Source organism: Corvus moneduloides, chromosome 1, assembly GCF_009650955.1.
Source record: "Corvus moneduloides isolate bCorMon1 chromosome 1, bCorMon1.pri, whole genome shotgun sequence".
Lineage (NCBI taxonomy): Eukaryota > Metazoa > Chordata > Aves > Passeriformes > Corvidae > Corvus > Corvus moneduloides.
In genome coordinates, this window is record NC_045476.1 from 76,761,405 (window position 1) to 76,789,142 (window position 27,738).

General features: G+C 40.2%; 1 protein-coding gene across 2 annotated transcripts in view; it reads right to left on the reverse strand.

Moving 5' to 3' along the window:
- GMDS (GDP-mannose 4,6-dehydratase) overlaps positions 1 to 27,738 on the reverse strand; it is a 414,967-nt gene that overhangs the window by 45,745 nt on the left and 341,484 nt on the right. The gene's annotated exons all lie outside the window — the stretch shown is intronic.

The following is a 27,738-nucleotide window of genomic DNA, read 5'->3' on the forward strand; positions in this document are numbered from 1 at the left end:
TAGTTATTATTTTGGAGGAATGTGATACATAAATTTAAACATGTCAGACACAGCGTTCAACACTTCTAATGGTCTATTACCCTCATATTATTGAAGTCCCTGAGGAACTTTGGCAGATGTCATTCAATCATCAAGCTATCATTACTATGTTCTAGCTTTAATCTAAAGTGCCTAAGACCTTCATGCTTCTTAATTCATTTTCTATCTCTCTTAAGGAAAAAAAAAAGGGGTGGGGAGAATGGATGGAAATAGTTCACCTTAAGTGGCCTAGAGTTTGTCATATTTGGGGAACACATTTTCATTTTCCAAACTAGATCACTTTTTCTTGTTTTAGTTACAAATCTATTTCCTCTAAAGTTCTAGTGGTATCTCAGTAATTTAGTTAGTATTCATCTAGAATATGTTATGACAAAAAAAAAATACTATGGCAACACAAACAATTTCAAAAAGCAGGCGTTGTTGATCCAAATCTTCCCAATATATAAAAAGAAGTGCAAAGTTAACAGTTTGTGCACAAACACGTTATTACTTAGGGCTCTGTCTTGCTGTGCTGCCTATTTATCTCATTTTCTGATGACCTCTCCCAGGAAATTCAGAGGCATAAAATTATTAAGTAACAGTATCGCTTTATGAATACCTCACTGTTTGGGTACTTTGCTGCCTCTGTTGAAGACAAGATTGAGACTGTTTGTTGTAGGCAGTAATACCTCAAGCAGTGATTCAGGACGTCTGTTTCCCAGAGTTCTAAATTAATCTGGGCCACCGCGGATGTGTATGAGCCCAGTTGCAATTCTGTGGGCTGGAACCCATCCAATCCACAATGAAACTCCATTTCAAGACAGGTAAATGCCTAAACACAGAGACCCTATGGCTTATACACAGCGTGGGCAAAAGCTGCCCAACTTGAAACCAGCACATAGCAGGTTCTGGCTGTGGCCACAAGAGATGATAGCCAGATTTTGTGCAACAGCTGAACAGTTACAACATACATTAGAAGACATGGGAAACCTGGGTCCAGTTCCCTTTGTTTCCCAGTCAACCTTGTGGTGGGCAGCATTTTTTTCATATCTAATGTATACCATTTTTTTCTGCAATTTAGGCTTTTATTTTTTGTCCCATTCAATCAATACAGAGAATAGGCCACTCACTCCCCCCTTGTAGCGTCCTTCTATTGAAAGTCTTATCATGCCTCCTCTCTGTACTAAACATATCACCAACCACATCTTTCTTTAAAACCTATGTTTTCTAAAATTCTAATTGGTTTTGTTGCTTTTCCCTGGGTCAAAACCTTCTGCAATGTGGTGTGCAAAACCAGACACCATCCTGTTGTTGCAAAACCAGACACCATCCTGCGCCTTGCCAGCACCGAGTTAGAAGAAACATTTTGTGTTTTAGACACAATGTTCCTGCTCATCAGTTTCAGTAGGATACCTGCTTTTCCACAATACCCTGACAACACTGACAAGTTTTAGATGGCGATTCCCTTATGATCTCTCTAAACTACTTTGTGGAAAATAGCTTTGTATCTCTTGTTTTTCATCCCATATGGCAGATTTGGAATCTCCTCCTTAAGTGCAGTATTCTATGTGTGTTCTCATTGAGTCATACCCTATTCATGTCAGACTATTTCTCCAACAGTCAAGATCACTTTGAACTCTGAGCCTTTCCTCCCACCTTGCTATCAGGTGGCTTTCTGTCCTTGAATGTTAAGATAATCTCATCTAATGCTCTTCAGATTCAACAACTATGCTGCCTGTCCCATCACTCTGAAAATACTGGAGAGACCTTTGTAAAGCCCCATTTGAAACTTGTTTGTAGGTTGATACTCTACACAAAGGCAGAGTAATTGCTCAAATACTTCTTTGTATAGATCTATTTTAAGATAATACAAGTTCTTCAGTAAATCCTCTTCCAACCTACACCCTACCCTAATCACAAATGAGTCAGGATACCACTTAGTCAATAAAAAAACCAGATTCTAGCCAAGAGACAGGATTTATTTTCTCTGGATGGAGAACATTCCTATGAAGGGTAGAAAGCTAAGTCAACAAAATAGTACAAAGGCTCAGCTCTTGCCCACAACTATCCTTTTTATGCAGACAATTGACACCAGGGTGTGATTCTTGGGAACGGCCTGCTGGATGTGGCTCCCAGCCCAGCCCAAGGAGGTACAGGCACTGTTCATGCACCCCATCTTCCAGAGCAGCACACCAACAGGCTTCACAGATCCTCTCTTGCCACCATCACTTCCTTTCAAACAACTGTCTCTCTTTGCTCTCGTAACAGGTATATCCTGCCTGCTATACACGCTTCTAAGAAAATGAGAAAATAATGTGTTGAGTGTGGAAGATCTCTTCCCATTCCCATGGCAGATAATGACAGGGTTCACCTGACAGAGAAGTTCACAGGGCCCTGTAAAGTTAGCTTTCATTTTAAAATTGCAATCCAAAGGGAAATAATAACACTGATTGTGTGTTAAAGACCAGCTTGAACTCTACCTGCAGCAACTGGAAAGGGTACATTGCAAAGGAAAAAGAGGAAAATCCAAACACAAGCTGCTTTCTAGCAGCAAAACGTCACAAGAATCCTTGGGGTTTTACAGTTTCCAGTACTCTTTATAATTATTTAATTAATTGGAAATTAGAGGTAATGGAGACCTGTTGTTTGACTTATTGAAAGTCATAGAAAAGAAATGAAAAGAGTGAGTTGGATTTTTTTTCCTTGGGTTGATCAGTCTGAGGCAGGGTCTTTTAAGGTTGCTTCCGACATCCAGCCCCTTTCAAATTTGGTGTGTGTGGGGTGTGTGTGTGTGTGTGTGTGTGTGTGTGTTTGAGTTAAAGTACTGAATTTCTATTTTCAAACCAATTAGAATGTATTATAGTATTAGATTGTTGGGAGATGAGGCCTCTCTGGGGCCATAGAGAATTTATGCACACAGATTGTCATTTTACCCTGAAGGAAAATACTTTACATTTGACTACAACACCTCCCATGTGTCCCTTCACATGTCGCCTTACCTTTGTCTGCTTTCACACCACAGGTTCTTTAGGATGAAGACATTATTTATTTTTGCCTTGTATGGTGCCAAATATGTTGCTGGTACTTAAAATAAATAGCAGTAATACAGGCTCATTATCATGCAATTTAAGCCCTGGCAATCTATACTTGATCCAGGAAAGCCAGTTTTTTTTCCTGACACTATCTGTGCTATCTGGGGAGGGATTGTGCTAATACCTTCCATGTGTGTGAAAACAGCCCTTGCTAAGAAGGTTTTCATGCTGGCTCTGATTTCACATACCCTGTTTCACACTGATGTAACTGTTTTCTTCAGTACAGTCGCACTTCATACAGAACCTTCTCCCAGTGACTCTCCATGAGCCAGAGGGGAGATATGAACCATTGTATCTTGAGCCAATGTGAACAAAACCTATGTGACTTTATTTTAAATATTTTTTTAATAATAGATGCTGCAGCTTTGTGATTACTTTCCAAACACCAGCTTCATATTTCCCCTGGTGCCTGCAGAAATTTGTGATTTTCTATTATTCTGTTTCCTACCCAGTACATTAGCAATTTAGGCAAATTTTGCCTTAGTTGTAATTAATTTAAACAACTGGAAATGGGTCTGTGCTGTGTGGATTGTGCTGGAGCACAAACAAGTTTGCAAGAAAACAGGCTTTACAGTACTTTCTGTGCCCTGCAGCCACAGACTCCTGAGACAGGAAATCACAGCATTAACCTGATGATCAAGCTACAGACAGCAGCATCTATGTGCCACAGACTTCTGGTATTCTAAGTAAAAGGCAAAGGCAATGAAAACAGATTAAAACACAAAAATCTGGCAAGCCAGAAGAAATTTGTCTCATGCCTCTCCGTCTATATGCACATGTAGAGCCATATACAGACAGAAGTAGCCTCTTCTGTCTATATAAACTAATAGGATGATAAAGACACAAACAGGTTTCCAACTTCTCACAGAAAAAGAAATGCATTCTGAAATGATTCATATTACCTTGTGGCATGGCAACATATTATTTAATAGCAGTATAAAGTGATACATGCTCTGAAGGGGCTACGCTCACAAGAGAAGCTTCTTTTGGAGTCAGTTGCCTGCATTACATCACTCGTGGCCACATGTGAATGTTATTTGTGTATGTACTCTGAAACAAAATAAGGGGGAATAGACAAAGAGAGATTCCTCCCACACCCTGCATGCCAGAATCTCGTTTCCTACCCTCAGCTGGTGCTCAAGAGTCTGACTCCAGCAATAACAGTCCCCCACTGAGATTAAAGCACTGGCAAACACAGCTTATCTTGGTTAATGTATACTTAAGTTTTGTGTGTATTATACATACATATATTTACATATATAGACACACACACATATGTATATATTTATATCTCTCTCTCCCTCTACTGATACACATATTGTGTTTATACACATCCATAAATATGATATATAGGACATCTTTTGCAGAGACGAAATAGTCCCCGGGTGGAAAAACACTCGTAGATGTGAGCCCAAGCAGAGATGGTATTTCACTTCAGCAGCTGCCCCCTGCTCCTCTGCACCTCAATGGACACAACCACTCTCAGAGACCTCTGTCTCCTTTCCCCAGGGAATGCTGGGCTCCACTCCTGCTGCAGAGGTGTGGCTCAGACCTGGCCAGTCACCAGTAGTGTTGTTCTCCCACCTCATATGAACTGCATCAAAATTGTCATAAAGCCCAAAGGCTCAGACACCTATGACAACCAAAGCACCAGACCATGTTTTTGTGGCATCATTGAGCAAATGTGCCTGAAGTAAGCAGCACAGACCCTGAAGAGGCTGCTTACTGACTAGTTTGTTCAGCATTTCTTGAGGCATTGCAGCATTTACCAGATTTCCCCATGGGGACAGTCATATTGGTAAATGCGGTTCACTTGATGATCCTCTCTAAGTTTAAATTAGTCTGGGCAGACACACTTAGCAAGGGAAAAGATGAGAGAAAGTGATCCAGATTTTGTGGACCATAAACAAACACTCTTGTGGGCTGTGACCAGGAGAAGATTTACTGGGACATAAACAGTGCTTACTTACTCCAGGGTAAAACAACAATAATGTCTCTGAAATAAAGCATAAAACATCTTGGCTAGCAAATGATAGCTCATTAGGAGTGTAAAAATACAGGCATATATGACTATACATATATAGTTGCCAGAAATTAAGGGTTTGTACTTCAGATTTATGTGACAACTCTTCATTATCAGAGTAAATTAATTTACCCTGAAAACTAAATGGATCTGTAAAATGCATGTATGCTGGTGCTTAGAAGATACAAACAAGCCTGCAGGAACCTTCATACAAGGGAAATGCTAAAACTGCCAATATTTACTATTGCATCATTTTGGAAAAAAAAAAAAAAGGTAAGGACGGGATGTCCATAAATAAAAGCTGTTATTTTAAATCTACTGAGAAACTTAGGTATAAATAAATACCAGTGAGTCAGAAAGTGAGAGGGAAATAGGTGGAGTTTGATCATGCCCTGTTTTAGGTGGATACAAATGAGACGGAAGAAGGGAATTAAAGCCTTTAAGTGCCTGAAATTCCAAGACCAGGATTCAGACCTGTAAAGCACTAAGCCAAAGAAACTACGCTAGCGTATCTGCTGGAAAGAAACAGCAAACAGCAAAAGTACCTCTATGCTAGGATCAGCAAAGGTGGAAAAGTTGTGAAGGACACACACTAAAAAGGAAATACAGTGGATAGGTATAGATAAAAGAAAAAAAGAGATTAAGGCAAACAATTGCTCTTTAACATCAACAAATGAAAACAAGTCTATGAAAAGCTGGGGTTCCTCTGACTTTGCAATACCAAATGCAGCTAGAATTCCTTGGGGGTAAATATCTGCACATGAAGCACTGCTATCAAAAATAGCAAAAAATTTTGGCAGGTGAAATACCTCCATAATACCATACATATATATGTGCATAATATATTTTGGAAAGAAGCATCCACATAGTCTGAGAACATTTAACATGAATAGCATCAGATGCACTCGTACAGAACAAGAAAAGAAAAGGAGAGGGAACCTTGGGCTCAAGTCTGCCACTCTCTTCTTAGCAGATAGTCACTCTGCTCCCACCTTCTTCAGATGTTTCCCTAAACTCAGATAGTAAGTGAAATATCATTTTACTCAACCAACCATTTCATCCTGGCAACAGTATGTACACTTCAATGGATATGTCTTGGCTTAAGCACACCATACTCCACTGCTTAGAATGCATCTTTGGAATGAAACTTATGTTTCCACAGTAGTCCTCACCACTCACCAAAGTTACTGATTCCAAAAACTTTTTCAACAGAATTTATATATCTAAGATTTTGTTTTCTGTGGTGGACTTAATAGTATTAGGCTAATGGTTGGACTGGAGGATCTTAAGGGTCCTTTCCAACCTAAATTATTCTATGATTCTACTTATTTGGGACATTCAGGAGAGATTTTCTGAGGGTGCCATCTGAGCAGCTCCTTAACTGATATGACTTTCTACGATAAGCACCAGCAGAGATGTCTTCCCCTCATTCACTGGCTGGATTTGTTTTCTTCCACCTTGCCACAAAACAGATTTTCTCCATTAGTCTGCAAAGGTGAACAGCTATTGCAAAATTTTGCAATTCACAGTTTTTCAGTGTGCTCATGATACCACCTCAAAACGGCTGGGAAATGCTGATGGAAAAAGGGATCCCTTACCTGTAAGTCTCAGTTCTAGTCAACCTTGCTGCTTACAAGCCCTACAACTTTTCCATCCTTTAGGATGTCCACAACCTACAGTTTATGAAGTCATCTCTTTACACAGTTTTTTCACAGGGTTTCTTTAAGGTTCTGGTTCTTCAAGTGATAAAGTGAAGATTCTAAGGAAAGGCCACATTGCATTGGAAATCACAGCAAAGACGTGAAAGAGATGAATGACTTGCGTACACGGAAACTGAATGGCAAGCATGGCACTCAGAAGCAGATGTGCTTGGTTGCACTTTCTGAATGCAGGTGGTGTGTTAAACATAGCCAGCCCTCACAGTCAGAGCTCCCTGCTGCAGTCAGATCTGAATTTACCAGCACACTGCTGTTGAAGTAAAGCAGAGCCTTAATTTTCTTTCTTGAAATTTGTGTTGCCTCTTGAACAGCACTTCACTTCAGGCTGAAAATGCATTCTATAAACTGGAAATCTGAGCCTATTAGCACATTTAAAGAAATAATTGGATTAAAGCAGCAGGGGCCAGCAGGGACGGAAATTATCTCTCCTTTAAATACATCTGAGTGACAAAAGTAAAATGTGTGAAAAACATTTAATGCTGCTCCTTCAGTGCAGCCTCGCCATATGAAAGGCAACTTTCAAATTTGCAATGGGCTTTGTGCCACCAGAGATATGATAGAAGGGAGTGGGAGGGAGAAATGAAGCTTAGCTAACTAATGAGTTGGGACTATCCGCTGTTTTTGGCTGCAGAGCTGTTGCTCGGTTAAATATAGCAGTTATTCTCCTGGCAGTGCAGAGATGAACACCTCATGAAATGAATTAGTGACATTCCTCTGGTTTGATTTCTCATGATCTGTAAAATTTTAAAACTGATCCTAATTCCCAGATCTTAGTTTCTGTGCCAGATTCACCAGACAGGAAAATATTAATCCGCTGGGATTTTTCAAGGAATTTTCTACATCTAGAAATGCTGAGAACATGTTCCTCCAAAATCAAGTAACAGCTATGCTGCTCTCCTCCTTGCTTTCAAAATTACTTTTAACTTCTGCAAGAATACAATGCCTGTACCACTCAGAATCCAGTGATTTTTGAAAGACAGAAGAGGAGGTAAAGCTATTCCACTTTTTTCCATGAACCCAGTTCTTCTTGGTACTCAATCTAGCATTGGAAAAGCATTGCCTTCACAGAGTAGGGCCACTGCAATTTCATAAAGATCCCATCTGAGTCCTGCCTGGGACTTTGTGTCACTGCTTTGACTGCCACTTCCCTGGGCCTGCTTTGCACCAGGGAGAAATTAAAACACATAGTGGGAGGGTGGAGCTCAGCACGTGTCTCTGCAGGCCAGGACTTCAAGACAAGTACTCACAGGACATGAAGGACAAGGTGGAGGCAACACAAACTACTGAATAACAGGGGGACAGACTGAGCTCTCACTTCTGTGCTCAGAATCTGTATCAGAAAGCATGAAAAGCAAATGTCTGTGACTGTAGCTGTGGCAATCTCCCTTAACCCATGGCTACTTTGGATCCCAAATACACTAGTTTGATTTTCCTACATCATACAAAAAGAAAAAAAATATAAATCATTATAAATGTGGAAGAAATTGATGTCTGAATTGCAAGGTCAGAACATCCAATACAACCAAGTGACATTTGTGCAACTGGGAGGAGGCATAAAGCGTTTAATGACAAGGTTCACAAAGCTTGCTCAGTCTGCGGATATTTTCCAGGAAGAGAAGATCTGAAAGGGTTGTGTCAACAAAACTGTCCCAAATCCTTATGCCTGCCTTTAAAACTGCATTGAAAAACAAGTCAAAGAAGGTACAGCTATTAATAACAGTTAAAGATCATCAGATCTTTTCAAACTGTGATTCTTACCTTGCTTATTTATACATAAGGTGATACGTAAATGCTGATGTCCATGAAATGTTGAGAATTGATGCAGAGCAGTAGCCAAGCTGGCTTTTGAGTTAAATATGCCCATCTGAAAATAATACACAGAACTAGCTAAAGGTTAATACTGATAACAACATTTTGCCTCCTCAAGGCAGACATGATGTTATAAATGTAAAATTTCCAAGTTTTGTGGGGCGTGGGGGATTCCTTAAAACTGACGCATCCCTTCCCTTGGGCATTGTCAAATCTCAAACTGAACTGGGAAGCTAACACTTCTCTTCCTACACTAGACAGACTCAAAAGAGAGAAAACTCTGCTGGAAACATCTATGTTAAGTTCTGCCAAGAAAGCGTGTTTTCTCAAAAAGAGGTGACTCTCTCTACTTGCTTTGTCTCAGACATGTAAACAAATTAATAACTCAACTATTTCACATTTTGGACATAGCACTAATCACAATTTGATAATGAAACTCCCTTCCACTTTGGAGCTTACAGCTTGAGGAGCCCCATGAAATGCATAATAAAATACTTGAGAACCCATTGAGGGAATTCAGCACAACAAATACCTGGAGGAAAGATTATAATCTATTTCCTTTCCACAGAGTCAACAAGACTAAAGACTGCCCACTTGATTGTGTCCCTTTCCTCAGGGCGAGTCAGAGATGCAAGTCAAAGTTACTTTCTTGACAGAAAACACAGGAAGAAAGAAAAAAAAAAAAAGCAAAAAAAGCCTGAATTTGCAGTCTGGATGGGTCATCTGGTGGCAGATGTGGTAGACTGGTGGTACATGGCATTTCTTGCTGTCTGGCTTTGCATGTGTTCAGCCTAAGTGCCCGGAGCCTGGACCTTTTTCTGAGCAAGCCAAATTACCCTTAACCACATAACCACACCACCCCATCTGTGACCTCTCCTCCTGGATCTGGAAGGACCCACCCTCTCTGTGAAAGACAGTTAATTGCATCTCCATGATAATTTAGCCCAAAGACTTCTAGTTAGTAGAGGCTATCAATTGTGTTGAAGTATGACTTCTGCTTTTTGTGTTCCAGATTACTATCCACCAAGGATTTCCTAAAGCTGTTGGACTTTAGCCCACATATGCAAAGACAATCTGAAGTGTTAAATGAGATGCTGAGTTGTAGCTCTTGTTATGGCCAATGCAGATTTCCACTGAGGAAACCACCTCCTTTCTTAATTGCAGGGAAGTGTTTCACTTGCTCATTTTACAGCCAGTGTTTGCATCGCACACGGAGATAGCTGTGAAGTGTAAAGTGAGAATTAAAAAGTTTCCAAGATTGCAAAGAGCACAGTAACTTAATAAAAACTTGTTTAGGAAGCCAAGCATAATGTGTGTTATATTACACCAATCCTAGATCGAGAGCTTAGGACTGAAAACACAGAGAGAATTTAAAGTCACAAAAAGCTTCTGAAGTTGAAAATCTTGCTGAAATAACAATTATTGTTTTGTTTTTCCAAAGAAAAACTTTTATTTTGAAACTTTTATTTTGGAGAACTATTAACCCTTTCACCTCAAAATGCAAGTAACTTAGACACTAAAAATCTTCAGTTTAATCCTAAAGTGTTCAATGCCTCTTCTGCTTGTCTGCACGGATGTCACATTTCTCCAGCCTATGGTCAGAGCTGTCACTGAATGCATGCAAAATTTTGTACTTGTACTACTTTGTGTCAGCTAAGTAAAACTTGTTATTCTCAGCTCATAGCACCCCCAATTAAAAGAACAGCATTTTATCTGAAGGTAACTGAATATGGAAATCAACAGAAAACACCACTTAGTTGCCACCTCAGCCACTATTGAAGACAATTATGCTTGGGCAAGGTTAGTTGCAGTAAATATACTGCTTTTCTTTATCATGTCAACAATGCCTGTCAGTCAGTGTTAGCTGATTTGGAAAATTGAGGTCACTTCTGAGATGCTTATATTAAGAACCTTTGAATTGGGTATGACTGGTGAAATAAAATACTTGTTTTCCAAAGGATGAACATTTACAGCTGAAGTAAGCCTTCCCTCAGTGTCTCTGTCTTTCCACTGCTCCTGGCTGCAGAGGTGTATTTATACCACAGCGCTGCTGAACTGCAGACCTTTTCATAGAGATCCAGCTTTGCTGGCAAGAATTTCAAGCCTATGGGCCAAGACACTGGCCATCCCTTCCTTCCTCTGTGAGTAACCCTGGAGGGGATGTCTCACTTACAAATTCTACCCTGAAGCAGGACTTCAGATCCCAGGGAACTGCCTGCAGTGTCCCTCTAAGGCTCTATCTAATAGCAGTGTGATTACTGTCAGTTATTAATGTGGGACTGAGTTTGGGAGTGAATTAAGCATGCTATCACTGTTTTTTTTTTCTTCAAAGCTGACTTTCTTAATGATCATAGCAAGTAAGTGAAAGCATCTGAGTGGCAATGGAGCTGCAGTACAAGGCCTTCTAATTACAGCATTTCATCAAAGAAAAAGCAGAAGGAAAGAGGCAAAGGTTTCCAAACTGTCAGGACAGAGTGTTTGTGTGTATATGTATGCATGTGTGTTTCTTTAAATTACCAAAACAAAAGAAAATAATTGTAACTGCAATTCCCATTCTTACACTGCCCAGGCTTAGGGCAGGATCATCATTCCCTCCCCTTGCAGTCATCCCATCAAAAACCCTCACTGAGAGGCATAAAGCATTTTATTGAATGCATGCACTCCCCAGGAAGTAGGATCCCTTTTGTGAAAACACACCATGCAAATGAGACCTGGGCTCCACTGAAGGCTGCTGTGGTCAGGATTTCAACCTCCACCCGACTGATCATTTCCATACTTTACCTCTTCGGCCACTGTATGCTGCAAGATGGTCTACAACAGGCACCAGCACCACAGTACATTAAAATTAATTTCACCCAAAGAATGAATGGCTCCATTTGTAGTGTATGTCAAATGTTAAGAGATCTGTTTCACAGCCCACAACTTACAACCACTTCAATTCAATGTGATCCTAAGAGGATCTATGCAGTTTGTAAGGCTACCTTCTCATTCTCCACTAACAACAGTTCCTAAGGTTCTCATTTCACTAACCTTTTAGTGTGCTGCTTTGGCAGACAATTACAAGCAGGAAGGGTGGGATGTACTTAATCTGAAGATCCCCAAGTCCAAATACCCTTGTAGCCAGAATATTTGTTCTAACTAATACCATCATCAAATATTCTCAAGATCTGCTCTTCTACAACACAGGTGTAAATTACTTTGCTATTTTTGAGCATAACACCAAGGAAGCCAGGCAGGAAGCTCAGTAATAGCAATTATGATATCTTCACCACTCAGGAATATCTGTTGTCATTTGTAATTTCTACTGCTGAAGCCATCACTACTTAGCATCTTTTTCTAATGTTCCACTCATTAGCCAACACCCATAAATAGAGGTATTTATTTTTAATAGTGCTCCCTGGTAAAATTCCCTTATAAAATTCTGCAGTTTTCTACACTAACAGTCCCTAGTGCTTTGTTTTACAGAAGTGTTAGGATAGTGCTCTGGGCAATTACTCAATAGTATTGGAGTACAAGAGTTGTTAACCTATGGCTCTGGATCAGCAAAGCTATAAATATACCCTAACACGTTATTTAATTAAAAGAATGGTAAACTTCCAAACATCTGTGTTTCTTCAGATAACCTTCTACAAATGCATCCAAACTGGGACTTTAATGAAAACATCTATCAGGAGTAAAGAACCAAATAGAAATATTCACAACTGTTCCTAATTCTGTCAGGGGAAAAAAAGTTTCCTTCAATAAAAAGAACAAAAAATTGTTTTTCTTTCTATGTAGTAAACAGCAGGTTTTCTGTAGGTTCTTTCAGTCTACTCTGAAGCTGTGTGAAATACCTTGTCAAACAAATCTGAGAAAGTACCAATTTGGCTGTGAAGTTCTGTCATTTTCTGTTATGTAATCTTGTCCCTGGCTAAGCACAAGAAACTGTACAAGATACAGACTTTGCAGCTCTTAAGAGAGTGTAAGAAACACTTTCCAAAAGGCACTGTTTGAGTTCTCATGAACCCCTTTTTCCCTTTTTTATGGCTCCTCAGCAACTCAACTGGTTGCAGACTGTAGAGCCATCCCTCCAGCTGGTGTTTGCCTCATGACAGAGTTGCACATGGATTATAACTCCCAGCCGTCACTGAGCACTGTTTAAATGGGATTTAAACAGAGAAGAAAGAGAGAGAAAGCACATGTATACGCACGACACGTGCATTTCATCAAGAATGAACACCAAATCAAGTTCTGTTTCACTTACCAATATCTGGGAAAAAAAAACCTGACAACAACCTACACCAAGAAGCTGGACTCTTTCCCTTCTTTTCGCCAGTAGAATATTTCCAGGCATGTGTTTTTTTTGTTTTTGCTCTGTGATTCTTGGAGATGTTTTTAAAAGGCGTCTCCTAGAATATAACCTGAAGTTCTGTTTCTGCAAAAAGATTGATAAGACACTTGCATGTTCAGCCAGCTGGGCAGCAAAAACTGAAAGCAGTACAGATGCTGGGCTGTAACAAAAGTGGGGAATTAGCGTTCTGGGACAAGAGTCTCATATTTCTTTTGAGAAAAAGAAAAAGCAATAAGTAAACCAGAATTATTTTAGCTCTGAAAAGATGTAACAGTAAAAATGCAATGTCTAAAATACATTTAAAAGGAGTGATAACAGACATTTGGGGGGAAAGAAGAAGGAAAATAGTGGAATGACTAATGACGCTATTGGAAAATGGTTCATTAGGCGATCAAAATGCAGAGAATTAAGTGTAAGGCTAGGGAGAGTAATAAAGTATGGAGACAATGTTTCTCAACAGAGAGGTATAAGTCACACAGTGCACCAGCACATACTGAAAAGAAAAAGGACAGGAGACAAGGCTCAGCCCTGTGAAAATAGTGTACATTCTCCACATGACATTGCCATTAGCAGAAATAAGCTGATACCTCAGCCTTCACTCAAGTAGTTTGGTAATAATAAACTTCCCTTGTAAAGCCCATTTTCTTGTAGAAGTATAGGAACGCCACAGTTTAAATGAAAATGGGTTCCCAAGCACTCTGCACAAAACTTTCTGAGTCTAGCATCAGAAATCATATAAAACTCCCCAAGGATCACAGCAAATCAACGACAAACTGATCCTTAACACTGAATTTTCAATTTTTAGTAGAAAAACGACAGGATAGGTGTATTTGGATGTATTAGGTACTTGATGTACAAATTGGGGAATGAGAGGCTGGAGAGCAGCACCGTGGAAAAGGACCTGGGGGTTCTTCTGGCAAGCTGAACACGAGTCAGCAGTGTCCTGGCAGCCAGCAGGGCCAGTGCTGTCCTGGGGGGCATCAGGCACAGCATCGCCAGCCAGGCAAGGGAGGGGATTGTCCCACTCTGCTCTGCACTGGGGCGGCCTCACCTCGAGTGCTGGGGGCAGTTTTGGGTGCCTCAATAGAAGAAAGACATTAAACTATTAGAGAGCATCCAAAGGAGATAACAAAGATGGTGAAGTGTCTGGAGAGGAAACAGTATGAGGAGCAGCTGAGGTCACTTGGTCTGTTCAGCCTGGAGAAGAGAAGACTGAAGGGAGATCTTACTGCATTCTACAACTTCCCAGCATAGGAAAGTGGAGGGGCAGGCACTGATCTCTTCTCTGTGGTGACCAGTGACAGGAACTGAGGGAATGGCCTGAAGCTGTATCAGGGGAGGTTTAGTTTGGCTATCAGGAAAAGGTTCTTCACTCAGAGGATGGTCAGGCACTGGAACAGGCTCCCCAGGGAAATGACCACAGCACCAAGCCTAACAGAGTTCAAAAAGCGTTTGGAAAACGCCCTCAGGCACATGGTGTGACTCTTGGGGTGTCCTGTGCAGGGCCAGGAGTTGGACTTTGATGATCCTTATGGGTCCCTCCCAATTCAGGATATTCTATGATTCTAGTCTATGATTCTAACTGCATCTTTTTGAAAGAGGAAAAAGCCAGGTACTATACAATCCATATAAGGGCTGGATGAAATCACATTTACTGCCTACAATGTTTCCAGCATTTTGAATCTAAAATATGTCTTACTAAAGTGCGCCACCAGAACCGTTCGTGAAGATACCTTGCAACTGCTGAAAATATGCACTGGTTTGAAATTTATAGTAACACAGTTACCAGTGTAACTTCTATGATACAGCCAACAAGCCAATACGTCACAACATTTTTTCCACATGAAGAATAAATTTGCAGAATCGGCTAATGAGCTGATAGTGGAGACTGGAGTGCCAGATATTCTCATTTTCTTTGGATCTTCCTTTAACTGCAGGAACATGAGAGCTTTATATTTAAAAAATGTGTCAGTACAACTATGTAAGTTTACAGTTGCAGACCATTAATTTGAAACGCTAATGCAAAGAAAGAAGTGCCTAAAATTTCAGAACAGACTTCCATTGATCCACCAAAGAGTGGAAAGTACTAATAAAAATACTGTAAAACATTTAAAGATGGTATCCAAAGAATTTCCAGCAAGAGGACGAGCTGCTTGGGTCTCAGTGAACTGAAAAGCTGTCTTGTTACCCAAACACCTATCTAGGCTTCGTATCCTTCCGTCAACTTTTGCATGCAGGTGAAAGTCAGCATTTATGGAGCAGAATCTTAAAAGATGTAAAAAATAGTTTCCCACACATGTTTATCTAAAATCTTTACAAAGATATAATGGTGATTATTATAGCCTGTTTCTGAAAATCTCTGCCATCACCCAGGATCTTCCTACTCTAGCTGTGCTGCAAATCAGAACCGAAAGAAATTTTCCTGCACAAAATGTTCATAATCCAAGGCCATGCTGCACATTACTGAACCAGCTAACAACATGAAGTCATACTGCTACCATGAAAAACAGGCTTTTATATGAGCTAATTTACTCTGTTTCTGCTGCACTGAAGCGTTTCACACTGTTGCGACTCCATTTTTCTCCTTTGCTCAGCCTAAATCTTTAGATCAAGTTGCATTCCCATGCCCACAGTACAGGAAAGGGAGCACAAATAAGTAGAGACACAGTGCAAGAAGACAACAACAAACAACAGCCATCATCGAGATGCTCTAGAAGTTACAGCACATCACCACGAGTGTGCAGTGATTTTTGAAGGCAATGAGAGTTTTCAGGAGGGATCTGAGGGTACAGACAGGGGAATCTGCTTTCTTTGTAGCAGCATTCAGTGGGATGTTTTGTGGAGGGGGCAAAAAAGAAGCAACAAAACAGGATGCTTGTAAGCTCCCTCTTCACAAAGCACCACCTTTGTAGGCAAAATAAAAATTAATTTGGGGTATGTGAACAAACCAAAGCAAAACACTCTATGGGACATGAGGAAATGATTTTGTCAGCATGCCTGGAACTTGGTTTTGGAGGGAGTCATCCCTGTATCTATGCCTAAGGCCATGAGAATATTCAAAGGCACTTCATATTCAAAAACATGATACTCAATGGGATTATTTCAGTTCAGGTCCACATGAGGTCTATCAGGCTCAAGGCCCTACATATTCTATTCTTTTGAAGAAGCCTAAATTCGAAGCTGAAATATACTCGATTTGACACAAAAGCAACACAGGAAGAGCTTATCAAAAGAGGGTATTAGTCCTTTTCACAGTGCTAGGCTTAACTGTACAAAGTTTCTGGAAATGTTTAATAGAAAAAAAGTATGTAAAAAAAAAAGAAAAATGAAAAAGCTGCAGGCACAGCTGATGTAAATGTTTGAGTTGTCTTTTTTTTTTTAATAATAATTTTTATATTGCCTAAATCCCTAAAGTCAGAGTCTGGACTCTGTCTGGAGACTTCCCTAAAATCACTGCTTGTCAACACCCTTTTCACAGAAATGAGTCTGTTTACCTCCACCAGTGCATTGTCAAGTCATCCCTTCCCATTAGCATTACTGTTTAAATTAGTATCCTTACAGAAATGTCTAAACCTCCCTTCCCTTATTCAGGAATTTCTCTAACATCCAAAGTCCATGTTAAAATAATTTACATCAACAGAATGCTTTTCTTCAAGGTGCATTTCTACAGAGATCACTGTAATTGGTTAGATGGTACTTTTTATGAGAAGGCAAAAATATGGCAAGTTGACAGCAAAGAATAAAAGGGAAATGCAAAAAATTCTAATTGGATATTCCTTCAATTTGAACCCTGATACAAAATGAACATTTTCTTGTAGAGGAACTTGGTATAAAGTTCATTTCTCTGCCTTAAGAATCTCCTTATGGCTTTTGGAAGTGACACACAGGTGTGATACATCCATTGGAGCACACCAATCTCCTGAACTGTCTTTAACAGGTTACACAGGAACCCTGAGACAGCCTTTACATCACCCAGTGTTTGAGGACACTCTAGAGGTTTTGAGGTTTTGCTCTGCAAACACTGTCTCTCTGAGTTCTTGGCAGTTAAAAAAGACATTGCGGGACAACACAGATTCTGCAGGTTTTACAGGAAAAAAGGTAGTCAGCAACAGGGGAAAAATTGGTATACAAACCAAGGAGGCATTCACATCTAATGCATTTAGCTCTTTCTGTCTCTAGCTGTCATTCATTGGCATTCCTTGGTTGGTGTGTGGAAAAAGAGTTATTGATTACATTCCCCTGACCACTTCAGCAGGCCCTTTCCTCTTTCTGTGATAAATAGGAGAATACTTGGTAGTCCCAGCCAAAAGCAACAACGACTCCAGCCACTTTGTCACATTTCTTAATGGTCCCTCCCAGCTCAAAGTCCTGGTAAGTCATAAGTTGTCTGCATGCCAGTGTACAAAATGCCCATTTGATGAACTCTGGTATATAATGCTGATCCTCACAAAACCCACAGCAAGTGCACAAGCTGTCACATACCTGCACGTACGTTTTTCACCCAGCAAGCATGGCCCTGAAACCTGCTTTCTCTGAAAGTATATCCCAGCTGAAGGGGCCGCTGGATGCAGATGTTTGCATCCATGGTATTCTCAGTCATAGCAAGTTATGTTATCAAGGGTACCAAAGATAATTGTCCAGGCATTACTCTGGAGTAGGAAATCCTTCACAAGGCCATATTTAAGATCTTAATGAAGTCAATCATTTTTTTTTCCTTTATTCCATTCAGCAGTTAAGCTAAAGTAGAATTAATTGTGGTTGCTAATACTAGAAGGCAAAATTAAGAATATTTCTTGTGAGCTTTCCAGCACACAAACTGCCTGTCATCCATCACCAACTCCCTTTGGCTGTTTTTCAAGTGCTCATAAATTTTCCCTGCTGTGGATCTCTACCGTGGTGAAAAGGGCATCTTCCTGTGTTTTTGTTTTTACTCTTGTGTCCCCCTTCTCCTTGCATTTATTTATGCCACACAGCTATTGAATTATTATAGAGGTGGGTGGTTTACCTATAGGGCTAGTCACATTCTAGTCATGACAACTTCTTGTTTATAATACCTGAGCTATCTCACTCCTGGGATTTACTTCATCAGTCAAGATTAATTTTGGCCTTTATTTTAAGCCCTGAAGCCATCCAGAAGGCATGTAACAAATATGTAAAATACAAAGATAATAACAATAAGCACCTTGGGGAGGAGACAGAGAAAGGAAGGTCAGGAAAAACACCTAAATACTACCTTGGATACTCATCTGCAAGCCCTTTCAGCCAACTATGTGCAGGATAAAAGACTGTGGTAATTTTATAGGATTAGCCCTACAGAAGAATTGTTTTGAGCGAGGAGCAAATGTCACAATGCGTGATCAGTGGTGACACTGCAGTACAAGAAAAGGCCCCAGTAGGCTTCGTTTCACAGCTATGAAAACAGTGGACAGAGCAAACTTGGCCCTACCTGAGCTTTTCCTAAAACCTCACATTTCCTCTGGTTCCAATTTCACCTTCATAACCCACTTTTTAATCTCCACCAACACATGGAAACAGAAACTTGGATCAAGAGGAAAATGCTGCCAAAGATTAGTGGTTTGGAAATTTACAACTGTTATCTAAGGAAAAGCTATAGTGGCAGCCAATTACTTTAGTCAGAAGTCTTTGTTATTGTAAAGAAGCTTCAATATATGGGTTTGCTTTCAAAATCAGAAGGTAAAAGTGTAGTATTCTATGGGTCAAACAGAATTAAAAATAAGCACAAAAGCAATTAAACTCCTAGTTACCCGGTCTGGAAATTTTTAAAACTAAGGTCTGCAACCACTAACTCGGTAACAGATGTAGTGAATTAAAAACATGAACTTGTCATAGATCACTGCAAAAAAACAGGCAGGTGTCCTATTTTAAACCATATTTTTTTGTTTTCATTATTGTTATTCCCCCTTTTCCTTTACGGCTAATCAATACAAAGCATGACTGCAAAGTAGTTCCTGTTCAGCAGTTTGGAAGAAGTAATAAAAAGTAAGAGTGCTTTCAAAAATTACAGAATGGTGCTCCAAAGACAAAATCTGATTTAAAAACCCATTTCTGTTCAGCAGTTGAGTGGTCTGTTTTGAATTTCAATGGCTAGCTGTAGCACTGAGGTTTCTGTGTCATTGCACACAGAAAAGTTGACAAGGAATGGTGCTGTCTTACTCTACTCCTAACCACAACCTGGTAGATAAAGTCTGAAGTCACAAGGCAGCTGAGAGCTCTACGAAGACTATTAAAATGTACTGGCAAAGCTGGAAGGAAGAAATTCAAATGAGGCCAGGTTAGAGGTTTCAAAGGGATGAGTGACCCTGTTTCATGTTATGCCAGACAATGCTAATAGTTTAAACACTAGCTCTGTCAAACAAGAAATAGATGTATTATTGTCTGTGAATTATTAAAATTGACTTCACCTACTCACCTTTAGAATTTTCTGACTGAAAAAAAAGAAGAAATCAAGAAAGAAAAAGTCTCACAAGAGAGGCATGCACTCTTAATCTATTACTAATGTCTTCTTGAATCCTGTTAATATTTTTCATATTGTCTGCTTTGGTGAGCTCAGAGACTATATGTGAGGAATGAGCAAAAAATTCCAGCTGATCCTAGGCATAAAGCTCTTAATGTTTAAGTCTCTCCTGCCCTGCAGATAATTACTGTCTCCTCTTTCACCCATCCAGCTGGGACATCAGACAATTTGGGGAACATCCAAGATGGGCAAGAAGAACCATTTCCTGGTTCATGACAAATACTGTAGATGTTTATGACACAGAGATAATTATTCTCAGGTTTTATTCAGCAACAACAATTCTTCTTCCCCTCCCCGCACCCCCCCTCTCCCCCCCCAGTTTTAAAAAAGTTGTTTATATCTACAAGGCTCAATTTCCCCTGCTATTCAACCATACAAGGTCTTCTTGAACACCAGGGAAACATTAAGGATACTAAAAAATAATTAATAATGTAAAAGGTTTTTAAGTTCTGATATGGTCCGAATCACTGCTATGGTTTTTTTCTGGAATACAAATATGAGACAAGAAGGTATGGAAGGTGATCCTCAACATCACTCAACAAGCACTCCTCAACATCATCATCATCACAGGGTAGCAATAATAGCAAAGGTCCCACCTCTTCATGCCTCCATCATGAAGTTGTTAATTTACAAATGGTGACTCTAAAAGTGATAGAGGGGAAAGGTGAAGATTTATTTTTTTAAACAACCACTTCCAAACTTCCACCTCCTTTCAACTATTTTCCCTCTTGAGAGAAATTGTAAATGGTGAAGGACAGGGATGGGTCTGAAGAAAAACTCCTTGTTGACATTTTGGCGGAGACAGAAGACCTCTAGGACTAAATTAAAATAAACTCTGACTCCCCTAGAAAAGTACCTTCCTCCCCCCCAAATCAGGATTTCCTTAGAAAAACTGAAGGGACAATTTTGATTTTTTTTAAGCAGAATATTTTTTGACTTTTTTTCCCCACAGGTGAAGTTAAAACATCCCACAGTTTCTAGGGGAATAAACTTCAGATAACTAAAGAAATAAAAGAAATTGATAGATGTCTACTGTCATTTTTGGACTGTGAAACACCTGAAAAATCATGAAATGAAAGCTTTTGGAGACAAAACCCCACACCCTCCTCCTTCCTAAGAACTTACTGTGCCTTTATGCATTTCTCCTAACCTGGTCCAAATGGCCCTTTCGCACTGCTCTGGACTGTCCCTCAGAGGGACAACTGCACTCATTCTCATATAAAATTGATAAATATATTGCAAGAGGGCATGGGATTTGAGAATCAGTGGCTTGAAGTACTATCTTTCAAGAAGAAAAGTATTAGGTGCCATGGCATACCCAGGCTGGAGACACCTATTTCCGCAGCAAACCCCTGACTGGAGGACTCCATGCTGAAAAGGCTGATGGCAAGGCCTCTGCTGACCCAAACCCAGCAGAAACTACTTTTGCCAATTCTACAACCATCTCATGGCTTCTCAGATGAAACACATGAACATTCTGGGGCTGTCATTTTCCTTTGTACACCCACTCACTCATAAAATAAAATACAAACAGCTGAAGGCAAGCAAGCTCCGGCTAAGGCTGGAGAAATTAGAACTAAGCCTAGCCCTTAATTCCAGATTTTCTGAAGGAAACCTTACCTCTGTCTCATATCCTCTGCATTCAAAAGTCATTTTTATTTTTATATAAATCATGTCATTTACAGTTCTCTGCTGCCATTCTAAAACTGTTGCAAGGGTTGAATTGGCATGGCACACTCGAAAGAAAAGGTTACAACGACATGGGAAACACAGTCAAAATGAGAACAGTATTGTTAACATATTGCTTGACTTCTAAAAACCCATTGTAAAATAAAATAAACAGCATCTGAAAGTGAGACAGATCTTCAGACACGCTCCCACTTTTGAATGTGAACAGTAATCAGGTGTGTAAGTGACCTCAAGCACCTCTGACACTAAGGTCTTCAGAAAAGCCTGATGGGAACAGATTTGTGCTGCGCCACTCTGCCAGTCTCACTGGACACTCCAAAATGTGGTCTGAGGCACAGTTTGGCTCTTTTGAATGTCTGATCTCACACAGAAAATGGGGAATAGGCTGTTGGTGGTAGAGATTGCTGGCAGGAGGGAAAACCTAGCAGTTGTGACAAATGTGTCTTGGTGCTGCCTGAGCCTTCTGTCATGGCTTTTGCCTGCTCCAGGCTCTCTCCCACCCTCATGACTTCCCTTCAGAGGCTTTGCATTTCCCACCACATCTGCTGGAGTGTTTGTATGGGACAGGCATAGGATAGGCAGTGATAAGAAAACAAGGGATGGTCCAAATGAGGGTGAGACAACAGAGAGAGATAACAAGGGGGAGGAGGAGGCCAAATGGCAGGCCAAGAGAAGGGGGAAGCAAGGGGATAAGAGGTGAGATTAAAAGAGACTTTCTGTGCATGAATAAACATGAATAAGTGAAGAGGTGGCAGTAAGACCCCCCACTGTCGGGAAGGCAGAGAAGAATTACGGGCTGGAGCAGTTGATTAAAACTACAAACTACATGAACTTGGTATAATTCCTTCTTGCCTACCTACTAAAAGCTACCCTAAAAGAACCTGACTAAAGAAAGTGTCTTGAGCTATTTCAGCATCTCTGCTCCCAGGCACTGTACAATGGAGCAGGCAAACAAGAATAATCAGCTGGCACCTCCTGAGCTCCCACAGTGTTTGGGCTGGCCTTCTCAATTCCCATTACAGATAAATTGCTGTCCTTCATATTAAGATGCAGCAATGCACATAAGCACACTCTTAGCTACTCGTATGGAAACTGTCCCTATTAACTATTCATGCCCTTGAAGTGAAGCACTTGCTTGGATGCCTGGCTGAATCAGGTAGGGTCTAATTAAGGAGGTAGACAGCCTTCCATCCTCACTCACCTCTCCCTCAGCCTTAATCCTCCAGTCACCTAAGTTTAATTTAAAAATCTGTTTTCAGGAGTTGAGCAGAGATCTGTCACATCTAAGACTGCCACTAATTGCTATGTGTCAACAGCATTTAGAAAAATGAGCAATGAATCAAAACCACCAACCCTTCTGCCTGGATGACAGCTTTATCTTTACACACCAGCTTTTCAATGGAGTTGCAATCTCTTTACGCACCCAGATCGGAAAATTGCATTGCCCAAAATCAGTCAGAGATTTCTTCATCCAGTCTGAACATTTCCAAAGAAAAACTATTTGTCTTGTAAACGAACATATGGTGTAACACCCAAGGTGCAAAAGCACTCCAACCTAGACCCCAGGTGGTAAGGACACCCTCTTCCTCTGGCCAGTCTTGTCAGATGGTTGTGGCATTACGGGATGGGAAAGAAGACACAGAGAGTCTCAGGAAGATCAGTGAAGATGCGAAGGTCACAGATGACACATCGCTGGTTTCAAAACCACAGGAATGACAGCAGGGAAAGAGGTGGTGAAGGAAGAAGGGGAACAGAGCCAGCTGTAGAAGTTGCCAGAGAAATGTTTTGTTGGAGGCACAGCAGAGGAGGAGCAGGATGACGCAAAGAGAGTAACTGAGTAAAGCACAGTGGATGAGCAGTGATGTCCAGAGGGATTCCTTTACTGGATGTGCTGGTCTAATACTGATGTAATGAGCTAATTATGAAGGAAAAAGCCAGAATTTGTGTGGGAGGGCTGGAGGGGCACTTGTTAGGTATCTGCTCCCGCTAGAAAGGAGGTAAGCTAGGGCTCCTGCTATAAGTCTGTTAAGAGGATTAAATAAGACACAGAGCAAGACTGGACATGAGCCTGCTGAAGCTTCTCCGGTTTGGTGACCTATTGAGAGGAAAACTTGATAGCAATAATGATCTTCCTTTCTCCTAAGGAAGAACTAAGATGAACAAAATCAGGATAAGATTAAAAAAAATAGAAAGCTACCTGTGCAAGGACGGTTGCATCCCCAGGAATGACAGCAGAACACAATGCCATCAGGCTCTCCCCCAGCTTTGCTGCCACTTCATGATATCACTCGAGCTGTGCTGTCTGCTCTGCCATACACATGTTTGAGAGGCAGACACACAGTGGTACTATTTTTTTAAAAACCCTTTTTCACGTGCTTGTTGAGAAATATTTAGAATATGTTAAGTGCCTCTTAGATGCTATAGAGACAAGTTACTACTAATCATTATTTTACTTGGCTGAATTTGACATGTATATTTTCAGAGATACCTCTGAAATGCCTGATATGTAAGGCCTTAACTAAAACAAACAAACAATCTACTGCAGGTTTTACTAGCAGGAGGGACAAATAAAAGGAAGAGGATGGCAAAGCAATGCAGAGATAATGTTGAGATTAAAGTAAGGAAAATATAAACATTTCGGCTGAGACAGAAGCAAAGTCAGCTTGGAGAAGAATTAAGGACAGCAGAGGCAATAGTTTTCAGATGTTGACATACATTTTTAGAAGGAAAGAAAACAGATAAGAGAAGACTGTCGGTTTTATGACAATTCACAACTTCATTACCTGACTGCTAGAGGAAAATAGACAGGAAAATCATCTGAAGATTATTCTTCCTTGAATGTTCCCATTTCATTTTCATGAGTATTAATAAAGGCCATATATTGACATTGATGAGCAAAAAGATCCTTGAGGAAGGGAAGCACGTGTTTCCTCATGCAGATATTGGAACAGTTTACAGTCACAGGCAGCTCTGAACTTAAGAGTAGGAAATGAAGCTTGTATGAAAACTAAAGTGGAAGTGTGGGGCATTTAGGGGTTTGTGATCATGGTTTCATTAGACTCTAAATGCTCTTAAGGGCAGGAACACTTAGAGGAGTTCAGAAATGTTTTTGACTTGAAGAAAGCTGACTTTGGGAGAATGTGATATGCCCCAAGGAATTTTTACTGGAATCCTATGAAACATGGGAAACACAGAGCTGAATTTTTAAAAAAACATCTGAAGGAACTGAAATTTAAAGCCATCCTGCTTAATTCTAAGGAGGAAAAAGGGTAACTGAGGCCAAACACAGTTAAGCAAAAATGCAAAATTTAGTATAAGTGACACACATAAGACTTGAGAAATCACATATATATATGTATATATATATATTTCATTTATATCAGTGCTAGAAAGAATTGGGAGAAAAATGCTTAATTGCTTAAGTCATATAACAAAAGGAAGAAGTTAGCATGCCCTTTTTCCTTTGAAGAAGAATAATAAGAGGCCAGATGACTACTTAAATATTAGCATCACATTGTGACAGTTTCCAGGCTTGCTTAAAAGAAGGAAATTTGCATTGATGATGTATGTACATCCTCAGTTACAGCCATGCCAGCCCATAACAAATCTGATGCATGGATACAACCTGCAGTTCCTATGCTAGGCAAGCTGTAGGACAACTGCAGAAACAGGTGGGAGGAAAGGGGAGGAATTGCCCGTAACACATGCAGAACATTAGATTCGGAGAAAAAACAACATTTACATATGGTTGGGAGGATTCTTTTATTTTCCCCTTTCAAAAAGTGATGTAAACTCCTAACTGAGAGATATATACATCTAAGTTCTGTGATGACACAACAGACCAGTGAGACCTGGAGTTGATCTTCATTGTTGCAGGAAAAGGCAATGAAATGAAGCAAGCTCCTATAAAACTGTTAGCTTAATATCTGCCATGCAAAAATAATAGAAGCACTTTTACTCAAACACCTTAATGTGCAAAATTTAATTAGAAGCAATTGTGCAATTCTTGGGGGAAAATTCATGCATACAAATTAAAAGTAATTGTCCTGCTGAAAGATAAGAAAATTAAAGACAGACCCTAACTCTGTAAAAGTTACCCAACTTCAAGGGTTGAGAGACCTGGTGCCTACGCCATTATGTGCTGCAGGACTGCTTGTTTCCAACTCACTGAGGCAGCTCATTGAACTTCAGTTTTGACTTTTGAAAGAAATTTAAAATTATTTTAACATTATTTTTGTGAATGCCAAATAGGTTATTTAAATCCAAGTATAAACTAAGTTGCCCACCTACAACGTGAACATTCTGATTGTAAGTAGAAAAGACTAGTGAGGTAATTTCTGAAGTACCTACATTTCACTGGTGAGTAAATCTTAGTGGAAACTGATCTTTGCACACCTAGAGCAGAAGATGAATGTAAAGCATGACTTTTCTAGCCATGTTCTTTAAAAGCTTGTAAAAAAAGCTTTATTGTAAAATAAGTGAAAGCACCTTTCATAGTATATCCTCCAGCATAGAAAGCAAACCTGCCATGAAGCTCCTGTGAAAATTGTTCATTTTAAGAAAAGCAGAAGCAAAAATTTTTCCCCAATCCTTACAGCAGGTTAGCCTCCAAAAACATTTTTAAAAGAGTCAGAAAATATACTGACAGGAATTTGACAAAAACTGAAAGAAATGATACTGATAGGTTTGCATTTGGCAAGACATGAGGAAGGAAGGAGAGAGACAGGCATTAGAAGCATTAGCAGGAACAATTCCCAAGGCCAGTAAATATCAAGGGGCCCCACAGCAGTCAAAAGAAGAGTGAAAAGATTTAGAGCCAAGGCATTCAAAGGGTCTACTTAGTTTGACCAGAAGACTGTCTCACATTTCAAGGTTTCTTCTTCAGTACAGCTAAGCTTTTCAATGGGAGGCCTTGACCCCAGGGATCACTAACTGAAGAAAACAAATGTGTTTTCAAATAAATGTATTGGCAGTGTCAGAACTGACAGTACACAAGATTAAATTATGTTTATTTTCAATTTCCAGAATACCATGTTAAATTTTAGAAAGACAGACAGAAATGTTTCTAAATAAGACATGAGAATCTGAGCATCAGATTTTCTGTGTCAGCTGTGATTCAACAGCAGAATTCCTGTTAAATGATCTGGCTAAGATCCCTCCCAAAATGTCAACCTCAGGCTTTCTTGCTTTCAGCAGTATGGTACAAGTGGCAGGAGGGGACAGGTGCCATGAGTCCATTTTAGTTATTTCATTGCTTTTCCTTGCTTTCTTGTGACAGATTGGTTTTCGGTCTAGTATTTTGAATTGCACAGATGTGATTCCCTGAATGAAACAAACAGTAGTTTGCCTGCCTTCGACAAGGAATGGAAAACAAATTAGAATTTAAAAGGAAGGAGGAAGTGATTCTGGGTATCCATTCTGAGATGATTGAAAAAGGAAACTGATTGGAAAAAAAGGATATCACATCTCTTTATAGAGGAATTGCCTCACAGTTCCTCTGCATGCTCCTTAAGACAAAGGTACTTCATTTTGTGCTTCTACCTTGATCATGCTTGAGCAGCTTCACAGCCTTCCTGGGTTCCACAGGAACCAAGTCGGGACTGTATTAAAAGCAAGGCAGGATGGGGGTATTGGAATACAGAGATGGAGAAGGTGGCCTATGACAAACCAGGTAATTTCAGATAAGCATCAGACTTCTAATGTGTTTATTTCAAGGCCACATTCCACTCTGTAGTTGAATACCTCCCTATTCTTGTGTATGGACCCACTAGAAATTACAAGTATTCCTGAGGGATGTGTGCTTATGCACTGTCCCAAAACAGTATGTATAATGAACTGAATTTAAAATCCAGAGACCATGTTCCCAAAAGGAGACCAAAAGGGACAGAGAGGAAGAAGACCATGGGCAGCACTATTTCAGCAGAATATGTCTGAGCACATGAATAGTGTAAAACTACAGCAAGGACTTCCAAAGAGCTACACACTAGCTATGAATTTTGAGGAGTGAATACGTACTTGTTAGTAAGAGGTATGACAAAGCAGGAAAGTGGGTCTCACAAAGCACAGACTTGTTGGGTCAAGTGTCCTTTTCCTGTTTGGCAAGTCCTTTTGTCTCTGTCCTCCTTATCACCCTGACACCTTACCACAGCACAGAATGACAGACAGCTCTTAATGACTTCCTAGCATTTGATTCCAATGCACAGGTCCAGCCTTTTTAACGTAACATGAAAGTCTCTATTCCCCTCGGAATTTCAGTTTTAGAATCCATGCCCACTTCCACACATGCAGCCCCCCACTCCCACCCTGCAATCTGTGTCAACAACACAAAGGTGCTCTTGTCACCCCCTTGCTTGAATCAGACATCTCTTCTGAATGGACACACTGACAGATGATGCTGTGTCAGCAGCCAGTGGGGCTCCTATCACTTTCCCCAGGAGAGGAGGAATCCTCTCCTGGGTACACCCACTCCCACGTAGCACAACTGGGGCTACTGTTCCCTGTGTCCAGAAACCAGGCTTCATCCT